Raw genomic sequence first — 19744 nt, 5'->3', positions numbered from 1 at the left:
GGTGCTCCTCTCGCCTGAAATCTCGCGAGAAGCTGGTGGTATCTAGGTTTTCCAAACACGGAAGCGAGTCTGGGATTATGTAAACACTGGGGGAGCGAGATAGATAGAGAGAGAGAGAGAGAGAGAGAGAGAGAGGGGAGCAGAGCAGAGCAGAGCTGAGGAGCAGCGTTAAAAACATTTCGTGATATGAACGCTACTCTCACACACCGAGGCTTGTAAAAGCTGCCACAGACTTTAAGGAACACAACATGCTGCAAGCGTGTCAGATTTAAAGATGACAGATATTCCCGGTTTAGGAAAGCTGGGCAGCTCCAGGGTCTCCTTCACACCACAGCAGCTTCTCTCTTACACAAGACACACATGTCCTGTCGCCATTCCCACCCCACTCTCATCACGACCTAGCTAACATTTAACGTAAAAATTGAGCGTGTGAAGATGACCCCCTCGATGTGAACACAGGAAATGGACCCCCCACACACTGCCGAGTACAAAAAAACCATGGGTTCTCTGGACTAAATCATATGACCAGTGTTATTTAGCATTTTGGTTCTACAGTGATACCCCAGGCTTTCACACACTGACACTTTGCCCAAACTCTGCTTTGTGTTGTCTTTGCGGACAGTTTGGTGGAAATGCTTAATATGTTTAGTGAGCTGAAATAACTACACACCTCAGAAAACAGGTTTAATATAGACTCATTCGGGACACAAATGAAAAAAAAAAAAAAAAAAACAGGATCCAGGACTGAACAGAAACAATTATGAGCTTTTTAACTTTTTATTTTATCAGAAATACGACAGCAAAACAGACAAGCATAAAAGCAGTGTTTTACATAAGCATGACAATGTCACCACACTGTCAACACACCCAAATACGTAAAAGCAGCACATGTTCACACATTAGAATTTGTATACACACACTAGATCAAATGCATAGTTCAAATGTGAGCTTAAACTAATTTCACAAAAGCATTCAAATGTTTTTTTTTTAATATCTGTCTCTATTTGGTACATCAGAGCTTTGAGTGCACAGAAACGCTGTTACAGAAATAATTGTACCTTCAAAATCACAGTGTTTACACTTCAACTTTTAAACTAGCCCAGTAAAACATAACAGTTAGCTCATTTAACCACAACTACAAAACTGGGAAAAGACGTATATATTAGGATATATACATTATACATATTTTTTCGAGACATTGCTGCTGCTACTACTGTCTATTGTTTGGACTGAAGAGTGTGTGCTCAGACATTCAGACGTGGCTTTGTTTCACGGTGTGTCTCCTGTTATTTTTATGCAAAATAAAATCATTCATATTAATATAGGTAAGGTAACTCCATCGAAACCCTACGTGCACTTTCCCATATTTTCACCACCCCCTAAAGTATCGACGCATTCACAAGTTTGTCTTAACCTTCATCTTTATACTGCGTCCAAAGCCTGCTTTAGGTTTCCTGGAAAATTACGTTAAAAACTATATTAAAATGTACCAGTTTGAATCAAAACAGACAATAAAAAACATATTAATTATTATGATGATGATTTATTTTTTACTTAAAATCAAGTCTATAGAGATAACACGTGTAAATTAAATACGTGCTTAAAGAGCTTGGCTGAGTGGCAGCTGGCCCTCGGAGTGCGCCCATATCAGCACCAGAAGCAGTGGACAGCGACACTTTCAAACTCATTACAGCGTGGATCTTTCTCACACACAGCTCTCTACCCCTCCAACACAGTACAAAAGCCCTCAAGATAACCGTTTATAAAATTACAGCGAGACACTGTGTAGGTAAAATATCTGACATAGGTTCTCTTGTCTTAAAACGCATCTCCAAATACAGTCGTGACATTACGTTCAGTCTACAGCTTCAGAGACGCGTCTTTACGCACCGTCATAACACGTCTATTTAAAACTTTACACACACACACGCCACTTTTCTGCCATGTAAGAAAATAGTGGAGACTATACATCCAAGTCTAAATGATCAGGTGGCATTTTTTTATTCTATACGTTCCTGCCATTCAACATGGGCCACATAAAGACCAGTCAGGCGCACACGCAGTCGTGACCCAGCCACTCAAACTCAGCTGACTGTATTCATCAACGGTTAACACAGTCATCAGTGTCTTTACCTCACCGCACATAGATTACATTACGCACTAGTTCTCACCTGATTCGGGTTACTTATATTTGTCGCAATGCCACGAAACAACATTATGCACCACAAATGACAAGAAAACGACAGCGTTGATAATTTCGACGAACTGCTGTGCCAAAAACACGCCCTTTAAAAACAGAGCTTTAAACATTAAATACCTGACAAATGGCTCCTTATTTAATCCAATGTTCGCCACACGCAGAAAACAGACATATCCCTGAGCCTGTCCCTTTTCACGAGCGCATTTCCCACGTTCTTTATCTGTAGAAACACAAAAAACAAAGTGGAAAAAAGTGGGTTAACTATTTCCTTCTTCATTTGTGCTGTACTTTTATATACTCAACAATTGCATTTCATGAATCAAACGAATAAACACATGGAGGAGTGATGATCTGGTCATAATTTCACAACTCACACGAAAATGATGAATCCTACATTTTAGACTTCCATCCACAATGACTATATTCCTGCATTTAAAATGTAATAACTGTAATATGATTACTTGCTGCTGTGTTGTGCACATACATGCAGCCACTTACATTACTCAGCCCCAGCATGTAATGGAAACATTGCTAAATATAGACTCTGCTAATGCTGGACATACCTGCTTATATTGTCCACTTTCTACAGATTTCTACAGATACAGGACCACTGGAGCGATGATCAGGACGAGCATTCTGACACAAAGGAAACAAAACATACACAAAAGCTCGGTCAGCTCATGTAATAATATCAGCCTGAATACATCCAGTTCATTATTACTAATATACACATACACAGACATACAGACAGATATTTTCAGACAGACAGACACAGGCACACACACACACACACACACACACACACACACACACACACACACACACACACAGCCAGGAAGATGCACGTGCACACAAATATGGACAGAAAGATACATGTAATCCATATAAACACACAGACAGGGAGGTACAGACAGTATATGTGTGTATGTATATATATATATATATATATATATATATATATATATATATATATATATATATATATATATATACATGCACTGTGCATCACAGTCACACACATAATATTGCTCACACTGTTGTTATGAGCGATATTGTAACACGGTATATACACACCACACACACACACACACATACACACACACACACACACTGTCTCTGATGTACGTACACCCACATTGTAGATAAGGAGTATGCCAGCATGCATGGTTTACATACAAGAATCATGCCCTTCAGTCCAACTTTTGTAGTAACAGTTTTATCAGATTAAGATTATAAACTAACACTATACGACCATACTAGCATTTTATCTAATTAATCATTCAAATACAATTCTGTAATTTTGGGCATTCTGTCATTCTATCTTTCTAACAAATGTACTGTTGCAATGATTAAGAAAATATATTCTGCCTGAGCGTTGAGCACATACAAGCTTAAAAGCATATCCATATATTTCAAAATACGCTTTAAGATGGCTAATGGCTTCCAAAGAAATCATCAAGTTTATGTGAACAGAACCCTGATTTAACATGGCTTTTCCACTACAGTGACTGACATTCTGATGAAAATGCAGTACCAGAACATACTCTGATTAAACAGAAAGAGAGGATACACATACATATTCCTGTATTAGAGCAGGTACACGCTTTCACTGTTGTATCAGTGAAAAAAAAACAACTGCCGCACAATAGACAAGGCCTGTCCTTACAGAGGTTGTTGGGAGGTTCGGACAGTTTTTAGGCCCTTCTGCTTTATATGCATCTAAAACAGGTATACACACACAAGCATGTTCTAAACAGCTCACATGGAGCTAAGGCTAAATGTGAATCTTAGTCTGAACTGGCCAAACATATTTACAATGATGGCACTCCTCACGGCACCCTCAGTAATCTTAGCTAGAACATGTGCTCCTCCGTCTGTCCCGAGCGCACAGACACACATCCTCACTTCACTCTGATACACACTCTTTTAATGACAGAACAAAGCACACACACACACAAGGACACAAATACATTCACACACAATTAGAGTCACACACAAAGACATTCACAAATCTATGTGACGTTGATCATGGTCTCATGCACAAAATCACACACACACACACACACACACACACACACACATACACACACACAAAATGTACTTTATGAAATAGACTAAAAGACACAGTTTGAACCATTACACACATGCATACATACAAATCTTACACATATACGCACACAAACTTTATGAATCACACTAAACGACCATTACACACACATACACACACACACACCTTTTCATGCACAGAAAAATAGAGCACACACTCCTTATAAATTCATGTACCCACTATATAGACACACACTCATATTCAAACGCATAGCTTCATGAACTAAACCACACACACACACGCACACACACACACACACACACACACACAGACACATACACACGAACACATACACATACACACAGCTACTGTCTCAAACAGCCACACACACATGCACACACTCTAATTCTCTCTTTTAAGCACAATATCCTAATGCACACACTTATCTATATACACTTATACACCCTATTCTGTATATCAATACATACGCAATAACAGAATATGTCACATAGCCACACACACATATGTGCACACACAGAAACATATACATTCATACAGTGCATTGCATTAAAAATTGAGCACACACACTCTCCTCTGTATATATACTACACTTATATACCTTAGATATGTGCACACATTTATTTACAAGCATAAACCATAACAGACTAAACCTGACACACACACACACACACACACACAAGTACACTGCTGAACTGTCCGTACGCTGGAAAAGCTGCTTGTGCTGATCAGCCTGTCTGTATCTTTTTATCTCCTCTTTAACTCCACGGTCAGATAACCCACAAAACCGCCCCTTCTGGTTCATACTGTATGACCGCACAATTATAATAGCTTTCTAAAAACTGTAATAGAGCTCTTCTCACAGTTTGGGGTGTGACACAGCTCGATATAATATGTTTATAATGTGTCTATAAACTGTCACATGGCATTTATGCCCAGAAAATACATATTAATCTAAATAAACCTAAAAGCCTTCCTAAATGTATTAATCTTTACTTCTTTGTACAGCATCTAGATTACAGGCCCTGGCAGTTCACTCTGAACTGACGTCGCAACAAAACCTCCTCGTCACTGCAACTCTGCAATGTCCACCAGCCACTGGCTAACCAACTACTCCAACACAAACGCTATACAAATAGAGGTTTACATACCTTACTGTCCCGCTCCTGAATTGTGGCGCTGAAATATCCACTTTAGATATGGAACAGAGACCACTGAAACGGAATGAATCTGGGTGAATCCGACTTCTGGCAGATGTTTAGAAATGTCCTTATAGTTGCTCTGTGAAAACAACGCCACACAAGACTGTCAGTTCTATTATTAAATAAACAGGCTGTCTATAATATTCAATACTAGCCCCCTTTACTTATGTTACAGTCTTAGAGCAACCCAAGCAGAATTGTAAATATCTTATATAACCTTATATGCTTACACATTTCAGCCGTATGAGGTGACAAAGGCTCTCGACCACATGTGTCCAGCTATTTAAATACATTTTTTTTGTTTTCATGTTGCTGTGTATTCAGCTGTCCATTCAACTGTACAGACGCAGCACAGGAGAGAGACAGAGAGCAGAGTGATATAACGTATCTGTACTCAGAGCTGGAAATACGTGTCACCACCAGATATGTCTGCTTATGTTGCTCATATTTGTGCAAAAACGAATGAAAAACTATATAAATTACAGGGGCCTAATTTGGCACACATGAATGAATATAAAGGAATCAACAGACATTGAGACATAGTTTTGTTTACATGAACACACACTCATACACATGTATGCTTACACACACATACATACACATACACATATATATGTATATATATATATATATATATATATATATATATATATATATATATATATATATATATATATATATATATATATATATATATACATATATATATACTGTAAATACAGTCACATTCACCCATCACCCCCCATTCACACACACACTCAGTAAAGTCAGACAGCGTAAATAATAAACTGCTTATAGCCCTCATAGGCATCCCGATGTATCAAACACTACTCCATTAAACAGACTTTATCTAACAGTGAGATTTTAGCAGACTTTAGGATGCCATTCATGTTATTGGGGTTTTACTATAAACAGAGTAAAAAAAAACAACCAAACAAAAAAACAGTGTGGGATCAACGTTAAGCAGCATTTTGCCCAGAAATATCAGTGTAATTAAATGAATATCTATTCAATATAGACTCTTTACTCTCAACATTTATAGCCTCAGCTACAAGACAGTGTATGCTTGAGTGAAACTAAGCTATAGTATGTCTGAACTGTCTCTTCAGGCCGAAACAATGTGTTTTAAAATCTAATACAACTCATCTGCAGCTGGACAGTAAATTCCCCACCCTGACCAACATAAAAACACTCCTAATACTCTTCAATATGATCTTAAGTTTGAGCAATTTGAGAACTTGTTTTGGTTGCCTGTCTCTTGCTGACAGTTCAGGAGTCCAGCCTTTCATCAGCCTATTTGACCCTTCAGGAAAAAAGGGCATAAAACTGGAGATTTACTGTAAATCTACAATCATTCCTGATGCCATAATTATACCGTATTGTGCAAAGTTTGGATCGGCTGTGAAAAGTCTCAGCAGTTTGTTCCTCGCCCTCTGCCTTAATGCATGCGTACGTCTTGGGAGCGGGCTGCGCAAATTTTGTAAACACACACACACACACACACACTAAGCTTCATATACGCACCATGCTCACCTCCACACACAAGATGTAAACACACAACACATGTGGGTAAAAGTCTCTACGATACCCTGTCTATTTCTATGTCCCCCCTCTCTCTCTCTCCGTCTCTCTCTCTCTCTCTCTCTCTCTCACACACACACACAGACTCTGAGTGGTCAGAGAGCATGTTTTATGTTCATAATAATCACTAATACGTATGTGCACATTAAACAATTCATGAGATCTCTCTAATCTCTGTCTGACGAATATCACATATAAGCTACACTGTAACCCAGACATGTATTTCTAAGCTTACTCGCAAACAATTGTGTTGTAACAGATTGATATTTTCTTCTTATCAGTATGATATTCCTTATCAAGATATGATATTCTCCTACAAGAAATAGTTCCTAAAGTAATAGTTCCTAAAAAATGTCCTAAACTCATATTTCCTCAAATAATCTAATCTCACAAATCCTCAAATCTTCATCATTTAAATGCTCTCTGCACTGTCCACTATTCATGTCCAGCACTAACTAAAGAACTGTGCATTACATGAAGATTGTGAATCCGACGTTATGATCAGAGACGTTCCTGAGCCTCCTCATTTTCTCATCTTTACAGCGCTGTTTAAAAAAAAATCAGTTGAATGGTTAAATAATTCTGAATGTAGTAAAGCTACATTAGATGTTTAGAATGCGTCCCACTGCCTGCTGTAATCATCCCCACTGAACATTCCTCTGTCTGACACACTCATGCTGAAACTGCTCTGCCTCACAGTTTGTTAGTGATAAGCCCAACACACACACACACACACACACACACACACACACACACACACACACACACACTCTCTCTCTCTCTGACACACATATACATATACATGTACATGTTGTGACTGTCACACATAAACCTTGTATCTCTATTTTTGTATCTTGAATCTATTTTTTTCACTTTTTGACATAATAATAATAATCTAGTTCTTTACCTTGTGTCAAAATTTTATGATAAATGGGCCAATAGAAATTCTCCAAAATTAATTTAAATAATTTAAAAAAACTACATTGATTTCCTTCAAAAGTTACAAAGGATTTTTTCTGCTGCTGTAAAGTTACCATTTTGCATATATGACATTTATGCATAACAGTCAAGCTAGAAATCTACATGTACATATACAGTAAATAAATAGGGATAAACATGCATATTTATGTATATAACTAGTACACACTGACCTGACAGTCAGGCAGACACAGGCATACACACACATATCTTAATATGGGCATACACTCGTACAAACAACAGAGCATGCAGAGAGCTACAACTTTAACCCACACACTTTCAGATACACATAAAAGAAATACAAGAACAAACAAATGTACAAAATCTACACACCCGTCCATAGCCAAAAATATAAAACCTGTATGTGTGTTTGTGTGTGTGTGTGTGTGTGTGTGTCTGTGTTTAACTTAGCACATAGCTCCTACATCAGTTTTCAACCCCTACTACACACAGAGACACACACACACACACAGGCACATTCTTACTCTAGCATACAGGGATGCATACGTTTGTCTCTTTTTAGCCCTCCACACACACAATCACTCATTTAACATCCATAATACACACACACATACACTGATGCTCCTGGCGGAGGATCTGGCTATAGCTGTCTCTCTGTACCAGCACAATTAGACCATCTCCACAAAAACATCTCAAATTCTATCTCAATAAACTCACACAGACCCAATCTGTCTCAGAATGATTACACCAGACTCAGAATGGAGCCTGTTTGACCCAATAGTTTGGAATGTATGTCACAGCTTTGTATTTTCTGTATAAAAGAAACTTGTTAATGTACAACTATGGACTATACACTCACTGCTATTCTTATAGCATGCCCTCTCATGTTTAAAGTCAATGGTCTGTCTAATTGTTTTATTCTACAAGCAGCTGACACTCAGGAGTATGTATATATATATATATCATTGCACTGGCTTAACTGGCACAGCATGTAGGTTTAATCTTGTCCTTGAACTCACTTAACATTAAATATAATTCCATTTGCTATAGCAATTATATCAGTATAGCTCTTTGAATTGATTGGAGAATTGGAGACTCATTTAACAGAAATTTCATTGTGTTTAAAATTATTGTAACATACAAAAACTGAAGGTGCCAAGAAGGGTATAGTCTATAAAGCAATGCCTTTGAAGCACCACTGTTGGTTCTCCTTATAACCTTTCACTAGATCACACATTGTTGTAAATGAGATGTGTGAGTGTAAAGAGGTTCCACAGAATGTGAAAGTTCTATCCAATTGATAACTCAAATTAAGAAACTCCCTAAAAACCATCTAAGAACCTATATTAAGAGGGTAACTGGCACCATAATTATTAGAGTATAGTTGTTGTATAAATGATCTTATACATATTGTTTCCTGAAGCCCATCTGACATACAAATGATTTCATTTGCTATATTAGTTATTTTAATAATGAATCTCTCATTCATGCTAAACTGTATATTAAATGAGCTGAGATTGAAGGTACTGCTTCTTCTTCTGCTTCTTCTTTTGTGTTTCTATTAATGCCCCTACTCTCTCCAGAGGTACAGGGCTCTTCTGAGCCTTTTCTATCATTATTACAATATTTCTAAGCTGTCTGTGAATTATATTCTCATTGTTTTAGCTGAACTGCTAAGAAATCTGAAATGTTTGGAATTTTCTGAAATGTACCATTAATCTATTGATGTCTCACATTACACAGATCAACAGTTGAGACTATGGAACATATATTTCATATTACCAGTAAATTATATAGGTAATAAAATAATAAAATATGAAACTGAAACCTTCTCTCATTTAACATGAGGAATTATTGTCTTCATTTGATTTTGTGGCATCATTCCTTTAGCCCCCTTTTCAGAAAGCCCTATCCTAAATATAAATGTACTTCTAAATTACTACTATAGTAAAAAGGAATTTTCTAAAGTTTAGTAGGAACATGCTAATATGGACTATGTCATTTCAAAGCTGGGTGAATTGTGTTTTCTGTTTAAAAAAGGCATGCTAATGTGGGAGCCCTGATTCTTTTAAAGAAATGACATTAGTCTTTTACAATACAGAACCACAGAATGCACTAATATTTACACATTTTGTACTTGTAAATGAGTAAAAAACTGTCAGGCTGAGACAAACCAGTTGAAGCCTAAATATGTTCTGCATTTTGAAGCATCCTCTATTTTTTCACTCTTTGTTTGCTTAGAGCTAAATGGGCGGGAGGTGATACCTAACTGTGATAACTGTGATGACTGATTCATCCACTTTATTTTGGATGTCAGCACACGCCCTTATCCTCCCTCGGCCTGTCTCTTCTCTTTCTGAAGGAACATGATGTGGTACTGCACCCATCCTGCTGTGGCCTGGACCTCTTCTCACTCACAAATGTCCTACAATAAAAAAAAACACCCATTAGTAAATGCACAGACACTTATCATCATCATCGTCATCATCTTTTACACAAGCTTTCAAACAAATAACATTTACTGTTGCTCTGAATCTCCAGCTGTACGTCTGAAATGCAGGACTGATTTAGTGACTTTCATCCACATTTATAATAATATTATAAATGTTATACACATAACAGTATAACGTGTAAATGTAAACTTTCATGTGCAGTATATTAAATCTTAAGGTATCTGGTGAACCTTAGCTGAAGCAGTAATACACATTGCATGGCTGCTCGTGCCACTCTGCAGCAACTCTGATTCTTTCATTAGTTTGATTATGATATAATGTGATAATTGAATGCATCTCCTGTGCCTTTTATCATCGTTAGTAAAAATAGAGTAAATATTTGTTGTAAGGTAAAGGTGCGAGTGTGGTTGTGCTGTTTAATGTATATGAAAGAGGGATGTCTTCAACTACCAAAATGTCTGTTATCAGTTTTCGTGTCCATATACCATCATTAATTCCTATATAATATGAATGTGTAGAAATCAAATAGTCATGTGGATGAAAATTATAAATGAGCTTGGCAAAATGTCAAACCTTTTGAAGCTAACTCATTTAGCCATTTATCCACTGAGAATGTTATTGAAACAATACCTATAATCAGCCATTAAATTCAATACCATCAAATCAAATGTTTGAATTTGAAAAGTAACTTCATAGAAATCTATTTTCTTTACATTTCCTATTTGAATCCTGTTTGAATGTCCTCTGCTGGTGTGCTTCTAACGTCCAATCCAAACTCTTCAAAAGTGCAATCAGAAGTTTTTTCTTCCAACTGTTTCAATAAGAATCAAAACACAGAGACTTCATGTAAAACTGCCAGTGAAGAAGCAGAGGTTAGGGGGTGGTAATGGACGCAGGAACGCTCTTACACTGTGTTTGCAGTGGCTCGAATACAACAAATGGCTGCAGTGTGATCCTCTAAAATGGCGTCTGTGTGTGTGTGTGTTAACGCTACTACTGTCAGCATGATTATTGTGTTTGATGATGTATGGATTGTCATGGTCTGGTTCGCCTTATCCCGTCACGTCACAGGACCCCCTCACAGGTAGCAGAGGACCCCCTCCCTCCTCAGACCCCGCCTGATTCTGACTCATTCCTCACACCTTCCCTGAGTCATATGCTCAAGCTTGTAGAGAGCAATCTGCTATCCTACAGTAAATCTGCTCATCAGTCTTGCTTATGGAGATAAACAGCAATAAGTGTTCACACAGGCCAAAAAAACCCCCATGAAAGTTCAGTTTTAACACGGCCAACAATGCAGTTCTAGGATAACAAATGAAATTGAACTGGGAGAGGTAATGAAGGGTCCATTGTCAGTAATGAACTATCACTACATAAAGGTAGAAACAAAGAATAAAATACACTATCAAATAAAAGAAATGAAGCAGTCTTCTGCTTGAGGATAACAGACAAAAACTGATTTCATATATCAGAGAAATAACAAAGCAGCCAGCGTCTCAGTTGAAGTATGAAGGTATAAATGAGCATCAAACAATAAAACTACAATTAAAACTAAAATAAAATAAATAAACAGTTATCTGTCCAGCAATAGGATGAAATATAACTTGGACAAACTGAAACGTCTCCAATGCCCTTGTCCATATTGAATCACACACTGTTCCTATTAGTGTCTGAATCTCTGTCATTGTTTAAAGGTTTAAGTAAAAACTAAAATAAATGATAAATGTAGAAATAAAGCACGCCAGTAGAGTTCAGCATTTGCTAATATGAGTGCTGAATACATCTCCCAACTCAAAGACAAACGTAAAATAAAGTAATGAAACAGTCGAGAAGAAGTATTCAAATGTTGAAGGCCACCATACCCCTGACTGACTGAAGACAGAAGCAGGGAACAGGTGTTTCCTCAGGCCCCAGGGTCTGTCCATCTAAATGAAGACACACATTGAGAAACACAGTGAAAATATTTAAGCTGCAATTTAGTTTTACATTAAAGCAACTCTAAACAGATTCATGAACAGTGTTTTTTTTTACATTTGAGCTGGGGTTGGCTGACATTACTCTACAGTAGGAACTACACCATCAAGCACCTACAGTTTCATCTACAGCTTTTCTTCAACACAGATACTGAATGATCTAAATCATGATTACTGTTACAGACGACTGTCAGAGTAACTTGGGACAGAAATGCTAAATTTTGCATCTAACTACTTTGCAGGAGATAGGAACTCATTCTAAACCATGCGGGCAGAACGTACTGTATCTTCTAGTTTACATAGTTTCTCTCCAGGGTCCACCTTGAAGCTTAAATAAAGGCAGAGAAGTCTGAGCATGTGACCACACCTCAACAGGTTCCTATGAAGTCACAATGTTTTCACAATAGCAAAGAAAACATTTAAGGTTAAATAAATGAAGAAACAGTTAAATAATAATGTATTTGAAAGTATTTGATAGATTCTGGAATGCACTTTTAGTACAGTTTGTAAAGAGTCGCACTAATCCCAACCGTGTGGAGCTCTCACTTCTTAATGCTGTCAGTCTACGTCTGGTGTAACCTCCATCCTGCTCTTCCTGAAGGCTCTTATTAGTGAATTAATATATATATATATATATATATATATATATATATATATATATATATATATATATATATATAAAGCTGTACACCACCTTTAGACTTTCTCTGAGGCAAGCTGGCAATCTGACATGGTGGATTGGATGAGGTGGTGTACCACACCCTTACAGCTGTATCAGAAATTCCAATTCTGGTGTACTATATACATGAACATACAGTAGCATAATTTGAGAAGTGTAATATGAGATATTGTTAGACAGACAAATCACACATACACCAATTGTTGCAGCAGCTCATTAGATCATGATCTCGACTGGACCAGAACTTCATAGCCTTACAGATGCTGTTCCATTCAGGCACAAATAAAATGTTTTGATTGTCTTAAAAAAAAAGTCAAGATATCCAGCTCTGCTACCACAGCACATGTTTACTATCAGCTCAGAACTTGATATACATACTGTATGTGTGTGTGTGTGTGTGTGTGTGTGTGTGTGTGTGTGTGTGTGTTTGAATGAGTGTGTATGTGTGTGTGTGTGTGTGCATGTGTGTGTGTGTGTGTGTGTGTGTGTGTGTGTGTGTGTGTGTGTGTGTGTGTATGAGTTAGTACGTACCTGAATACGTACGTGCCTGCAAGTGTGTGTCTGTGTGTGTGTATAAAACTGTGTGAGGGCGTAACTAAAGCACATGTATAAGTATTCTGTTTTTTTTTGTTTTTTTATAAATGTGCAGGAATAAATTGTATGAAACATAAAAGTTATAATTGATGAAGGATGAAATGTGATTCAGTCCTCTCTCACTCTCGCTCTCCCTCTCTTCCTCTGACCGTCACGACAGTGTAAAAGTGCACATTAGCTCATCTTCTACCAAAAATATCCGCACATTTAACCCTGTTCACTGTTCACGAGCCACATCAACTCTTCGGCCTGTTCAGCGTTCCAGAAACCTCACAAAAACAGGGCTCTCAGGACCACACCCAGCTTCATACCCTCACTGTCTTATGACGTCCTTCACAATGTGGAGCCATGGCAGACACTACAGGCATTCTACATTAACTGTGTGTGTTTCTTTTAAGCCAGAATCAAGAAACAAGCTAATGACAAGCTAACAAACAGATTTCCAGTCCCGTAGTGGTTTTGCACTTGGTTGCACTGGTTTCCTGTAGGACTACCTGTGCTTACAGCAGCTATGCATTGTGAACAGTTACATACAGAAGCAGCAGAAGCAGAAGGGGAAATGGTAAAAGCAAACCTGAAAAGGTACTAAAAGTAGGAGAACTCACAGTGGCTGATGTGGCTGATGTGGATGAAGTGGATGGGGCAGCACGAGCGAGACGCTGAACGGCCTGAGATCCAGCAACATCTTTCAAAGGCAGTAGAGAAACTTCTCAAGGTTCCTGTCCAAGTTATACTGCAAAGGAAGCCAAAAATACAGATTTAGATGTACACAAGTGAATGAGTGAAGGGGGGTAGGGGAGAGGGGGCTGTTCTGCAAGATCACCAATTGCATGAATGAGACCCCTAAAAAAAGCATGGCCATGAATGAATTTCTGAAAACACACAATGAGGGATTGGCAGATGTTCCAGTAGAAGAAAAGGGGGGACTGATACCACCAACTTTAGTAGCCTAAATCACAGAGTCACGAGCCACGTATTGCGTCTCACACACACATGCACACACACACACACACACACAAACGCAAGGTTATTCAATTTCTCAACAATGCCTGTAGTCTCGACATACACGGGCTCGTGCCTGTCTGTGTCTGTGTTCACATTACCATGTGCTTTATGGTGCGTGTGTGCGTGTGGGGTCCTCGCACACAGCTTTGTCACACACAGCTCAGCGCGCGCGCGGGGCCATTAACTCAGGGCTGCTTTTGGGTGACTCAGGTCTTTGGTAGTTCGACTACAATTCTTCTGCTGTTTGTTGTCAGCTCTGAAATGTGTGTTATTGTTTTTGTGCAGCACACAGTATCGTCTCCGTGGCTCGCCCAATGCTTTTTGGTCTATTTTTAGTACTGGAGGGTCAGACGGACCCTCCGCAAGCAAACCTAACGGTGCTCATCTGACGGGATATTACAGGTTCATTATGAAAACAGATGTTTGATCATACAGTTTCTGACCCTTGTTGTTGTTTTGGGCAGACTAGAAATTGTGTTTACTATCAAGGGCGCAGAGAGAGGGACGGAATGAAGGAGAGGCGGCGAGGAACTTTTCTGCACCGTAACTTCAGACCACGCACAAACTCACCAGTAATGACAGCTGATGAATACAGCACTTTAACCCAAAGCCTGAGAGATGTTATCTCTGAACAGTGACGTTCATCTCATGATATGTGAGACAAACGTGGCCTCGTCAGTCAAACACTCCTACATCCCTCAGCTCTGTGAGGAATGTGTCTAAACCCAATTAAAAGGGTTATTGGGGGTATTTCATAGATGTACACCAGCTAAGAGGGCTGGTGACGCAGTGTGATTGGTATATCATATGTAAATACACATTGATGCGTTGTCTGGAGTTGGAGAAATTTTGACGTCATTGATTTTCTCTCTGAAGGGCCTCCACAGAGGGGTTGCACGTACATATGTTTTGTTTGTCTTAATCACTGTGTTCTTTTACAATTAAAACGCGTGACAGTTGTGAGGAGCTCCAGATTTTTGTGCGCACAGACAGCACTTCTCTGGGGGCTGTTCCGGGCATTTTTGGGCTCCTTGGGGGTCGTTTGTTCAATATAAGCTGTTACCTGTTTGGCCGGGTTTGTTCAGACATGGGCTAATAAGGGGAGCTCTGGGTTTGACTGGCTCGGGCCTCCCTCGTTCCTTTTCATTGATCAACTGGTACGGATGACGTAGGCACGTTTATGCAAACGTCCAGAAATGAATCAAAGTCAAACTCGGTTTATTGGAGGCCGTCGTCACGCATCACCCATCTGAGTGAACTCAACCCAACAGGCTGATACAATAGCTTACGTCACACACTGGGCAGACTTCTCCAGATCTGGGGGGGGTTACTAGCTCTTTTACACGAGTGAAGACAGACTTGAGCGCGCGAGTTACAGCTCGCTCTCCAGTTGTAATGAAACTGGGGGCTACGTATCATTTACGCTGACTTGAGGGAGTGACGTTTTTGAAGTCTTACGGCCCAAAAAAAAGTCAGTGGTGTGACCAAAACCATGAGGAGACCCCCTTTCAAAACGAACACTTTACCTGTTATGTCTGTTTTACTAAATGATTTTTACTACAGGTTTTGTTATTACACAAAACAGAGTTAAATCGTGGCCACGTTTTCCGAAGTCGATGCCACGAGAAACAAAAACTCCACGTGTTATGTAAGTCGTGAACGGTCCTTAGACACGTTGAGGCCATGTCTTGTATAGGCTACTGTGGTCATTATATATTAACACACACACACACACACACACACACACATACTCACCCATGAGATAGATAGATAGATAGATAGATAGATAGATAGAGAGAGAGAGAGAGAGAGAGAGAGAGAGAAACTCCCTTGCATGGCTCTGTACAGTTATTTGTCATTTGCCTGTAGTTATTAGAACCTTTATTATAAGCAGTGTGTGGCGTTACTGAATGAAGGGGGAGTCAGATATTTTCATAGCGATGTTACAACTGCTTGTAAGACTGTGTGTGTGAAAGAGAGAGAGAGAGAGCGTGAGGGAGAGAGCGAGAAAGAAAGAGGGAAAGGAAGAAAGGGAGAGACGGGGAAATATTGGAGGGATTGGTGTATTCTCAGGGCCCCTATCATGACGTACAGACTCACGGTGACGCTTGCGCTGCCACACGTTGGCACCCTGTCATCTATATGCTGATAATTCAAAATCTACTGGTGTGTGTGTGTGTGTGTGTGTGTGTGTGCAACAACAGTGGCTAAAAAGTGTAACCTATATGTTGTTGCAAAAGGGGTGGGGTCATTTCGCCAGTGTTTGGTTTCAAAAGTGAATAGTACACAAACGATGCCCCCCTCCTTTACCCCCCCCCCCCTTCCTCCTCCCCGAATGGACCTCTCTGTTTTCCCACGTGCGGACTACTGGAGGTGGTGGAAGTGGGATGTTGTTTGGGTGACTTTTCTGCGGCCGTGTGTGTGAGTGTGTGTGTGTGTGTGTGAGAGAGAGAGAGAGAGAAAGAGAGAGAGAGAGTGTGGTGTGTGTTTACGGGGGAGAGAAATCGCTCCGGCGACTGGAGATGCCAGAAAAACTCTCGAGTGAGCGAGAGAAGTTGGGCTTTTACACAACATCAGAGCCGTAACACACGGCGGAGGTGACACTGTTTCTCAAAACAATATTAACATGGAAATACAATAATAATAATAATAATAATAATAATAATAATAATAACAATAATAATAATAATAAAGATTGAGAAGTAAATTCTCAATGTAAATGTCTTTAAGCAGTCTTTCATGGAGCCTCTTCTGTGGGTAAATTCGCTGAATGCGCCTTCCGCAAATGCTTTTTGGGGTAAGGGCTTCCCAGCTAGATACTTATGAACAGCAAGCCCAGACCGCAAAAAGATTCGCGAGAGACAGAGCAGAGCAGAGCAGATCTCAGTCAGTCCAGCCGTGCAGATTTTTGTAAAGTCCATCGACATCGAGCAGAGCAGCGACATCATCCAGGTGCCTCTTGCACGGTCTCTCGTGCTCAATTCCTAATCTCGCGCCGAGTGTGTGCGCGCGCGCGCGTGTGTCCAGACATCGGCAAAGCGAGGGGCACTGAAAGCCTTTTCCGTGCCTGAAGTGTATTCCAACTCATTCACATTCACCGAGCACGGAGGGGTGGGGGTGGAAGGGGGGGTTGGGGGGGGTGGAAGGGTAGGAGGGTAAAAGAGAGAAGAGAGAGAGAGAGGGGGGGGGGTTCAGAACGGCCAGCATCCAAATGCCTGTAATCTGCCCGCGAGCGCTGTCCATGGTACTGAAATCACTCCTATAGTTTCTTTTCCTCCTATTTCTCCTTCGCTCCTGACTACCGAGCTGCATCGGGTGGATTGTAGCCTCAGTAGAAAAAAATAAAAAATAAAATAAAAAAAAGCACACGGCTCCCACATATGCAGTGAGGGAAAAATCGCACCGTCTTCTTTTCTCTTTACCCTATGCTTCTTTTTCTGTTGCTGTTGTAAATGCCATCTATCCCCCTGGTTCGTGATCTCGTCTCGGCAGAGACCTGAGCAGATAAAGCCGCTGGAGAGAGTGGAGAGAGAGAGAGAAGCAGAGAGAGGGAGAGAGGGAGAGAGAGTGCTCTGGGTGAGGAGAGAGCAGTCTGTAATCTGCTCGCAATAAATAGAGAGCAGCGAGGGATCTTATTGGACCAAACAAAAATCGTCATCCACCAATCGGTGTCTTGCTCATATAGGGACCCCCCTTTTTGAAAAAAAGGAAAAAAAAAAACGAGAGAGAGCGAGAGCGAAAGAGAGAGAGAGAGAGAGAGAGAGAGAGAGAGAGAGGGGGGGGGGCAAATTGTATCCTAGTTGGCGCAAATGACCAGACAAATTCCGTGTAAGACGCTCTGATTACACCGAGAGTTTGCTGTTTTTGAACCCAACGTTATTGTCCAGTCACGTCTCGCATATGTCTATGCGTTAATGCAGCGCGAGAGCGCGCCTCTATGTGTGTGTTGAAGATTGCAATCGGTATACTGCAGGTCACACACAAAGACAGACCTTTTAGAGCCCACTGCATCCTACCAGTGCTCATATCCCGATAAGACAAGACTATCAACACAGTTTCCCCAAACCCCACCAACCCCCGACCAGTACCACCAAAACCACCCTCGATATTGTACTGTGTAATTCAAGAGAGGAGAGCACCACATCGCCCTCCACACGACGACAACAACATGACAGGCTTCTGAAGCAATTTCATTGCATGACCACTGAGAGTTCACTGGCTGATACCACTGAGTGAGGACACGGGGGTCTCTCCCCCCCCCCCCCCCTCTCTCTCTCTAAAAAGAAATCAACAAAATAAACTACGATTCCTCACATTTTGTATATTAAAGTGGTCTCAGACCTTTAAGCAGCCCAAATCGGCCACTACACTGACTCTAATTCATAGATTTGATTGTTATTTTTACCACAAATGAAATCTGTAGTAAATCGTTATCTACAAGAAAACATCAACAAGTATCGTAACACAGTCTGATACAACAACAACAACAAAAACAACGGAGCCAATCACTGTTCCCCTCACCAGACGAGTATACCGAGGAATCGTGAGGCACGTAGCAAAATAAAAGTCGCACACAGACAGACAGACACCCGTTGCTTCCTTTAGAATAAGAGACCTGCTCTGGGTAGGGGTACAAGCATCGGTAGCTGAATGTTACTTACCAGGCAAGTCCTGCTCCTATATCCACATCATAGCAATCATTTGTCAAACTGCACCACAAAAATCTCTGGCAATCCCTTTTTGGAACTCTATGCAAGAAACTGTACTAGGTGGGAGGGTCACGATCTATATCTGGACTCGCCCCCCCCCCCCCCCCTTCTCCCATACAAACACACACATACACACACCAGTCTGAACTCATCCCAAACCAAGATCCCCCCTCCCGTCCCTTAATCACTGATATTCTTCTCGTGTCTTCGTTGGTGCAAGGGGAGGTTGAGGTGGCTCAAGGCTAGAGAGTTAAGACTGGAGAGAGAGGGAGAGAAAGAGAGAGCGAGAGAGAAAGAGAGCGAGAGAGAGAGAGAGAGAGAGAGAGAGAGAGACAAACGTGCAA

The 19744-nt window shown here is 40.2% G+C and overlaps 1 long non-coding RNA gene across 1 annotated transcript; it reads right to left on the bottom strand.

The window, feature by feature from the left end:
• Positions 1-798: 798 nt before the first annotated feature.
• Positions 799-19440, bottom strand: LOC140549954 (uncharacterized). Its single transcript, XR_011979038.1, has 7 exons — positions 19353-19440; positions 14292-14419; positions 12303-12365; positions 10258-10412; positions 5417-5546; positions 2764-2836; positions 799-2420 (listed from the first exon to the last, which is right to left on the bottom strand). It is a non-coding gene; the product is annotated as an uncharacterized lncRNA (long non-coding RNA).
• Between the last annotated feature and the right edge of the window lie 304 nt (positions 19441-19744).

This window comes from Salminus brasiliensis, chromosome 2 (assembly GCF_030463535.1).
Source record: "Salminus brasiliensis chromosome 2, fSalBra1.hap2, whole genome shotgun sequence".
NCBI lineage: Eukaryota > Metazoa > Chordata > Actinopteri > Characiformes > Bryconidae > Salminus > Salminus brasiliensis.
This window is presented reverse-complemented; position numbering and strand designations above follow the sequence as displayed.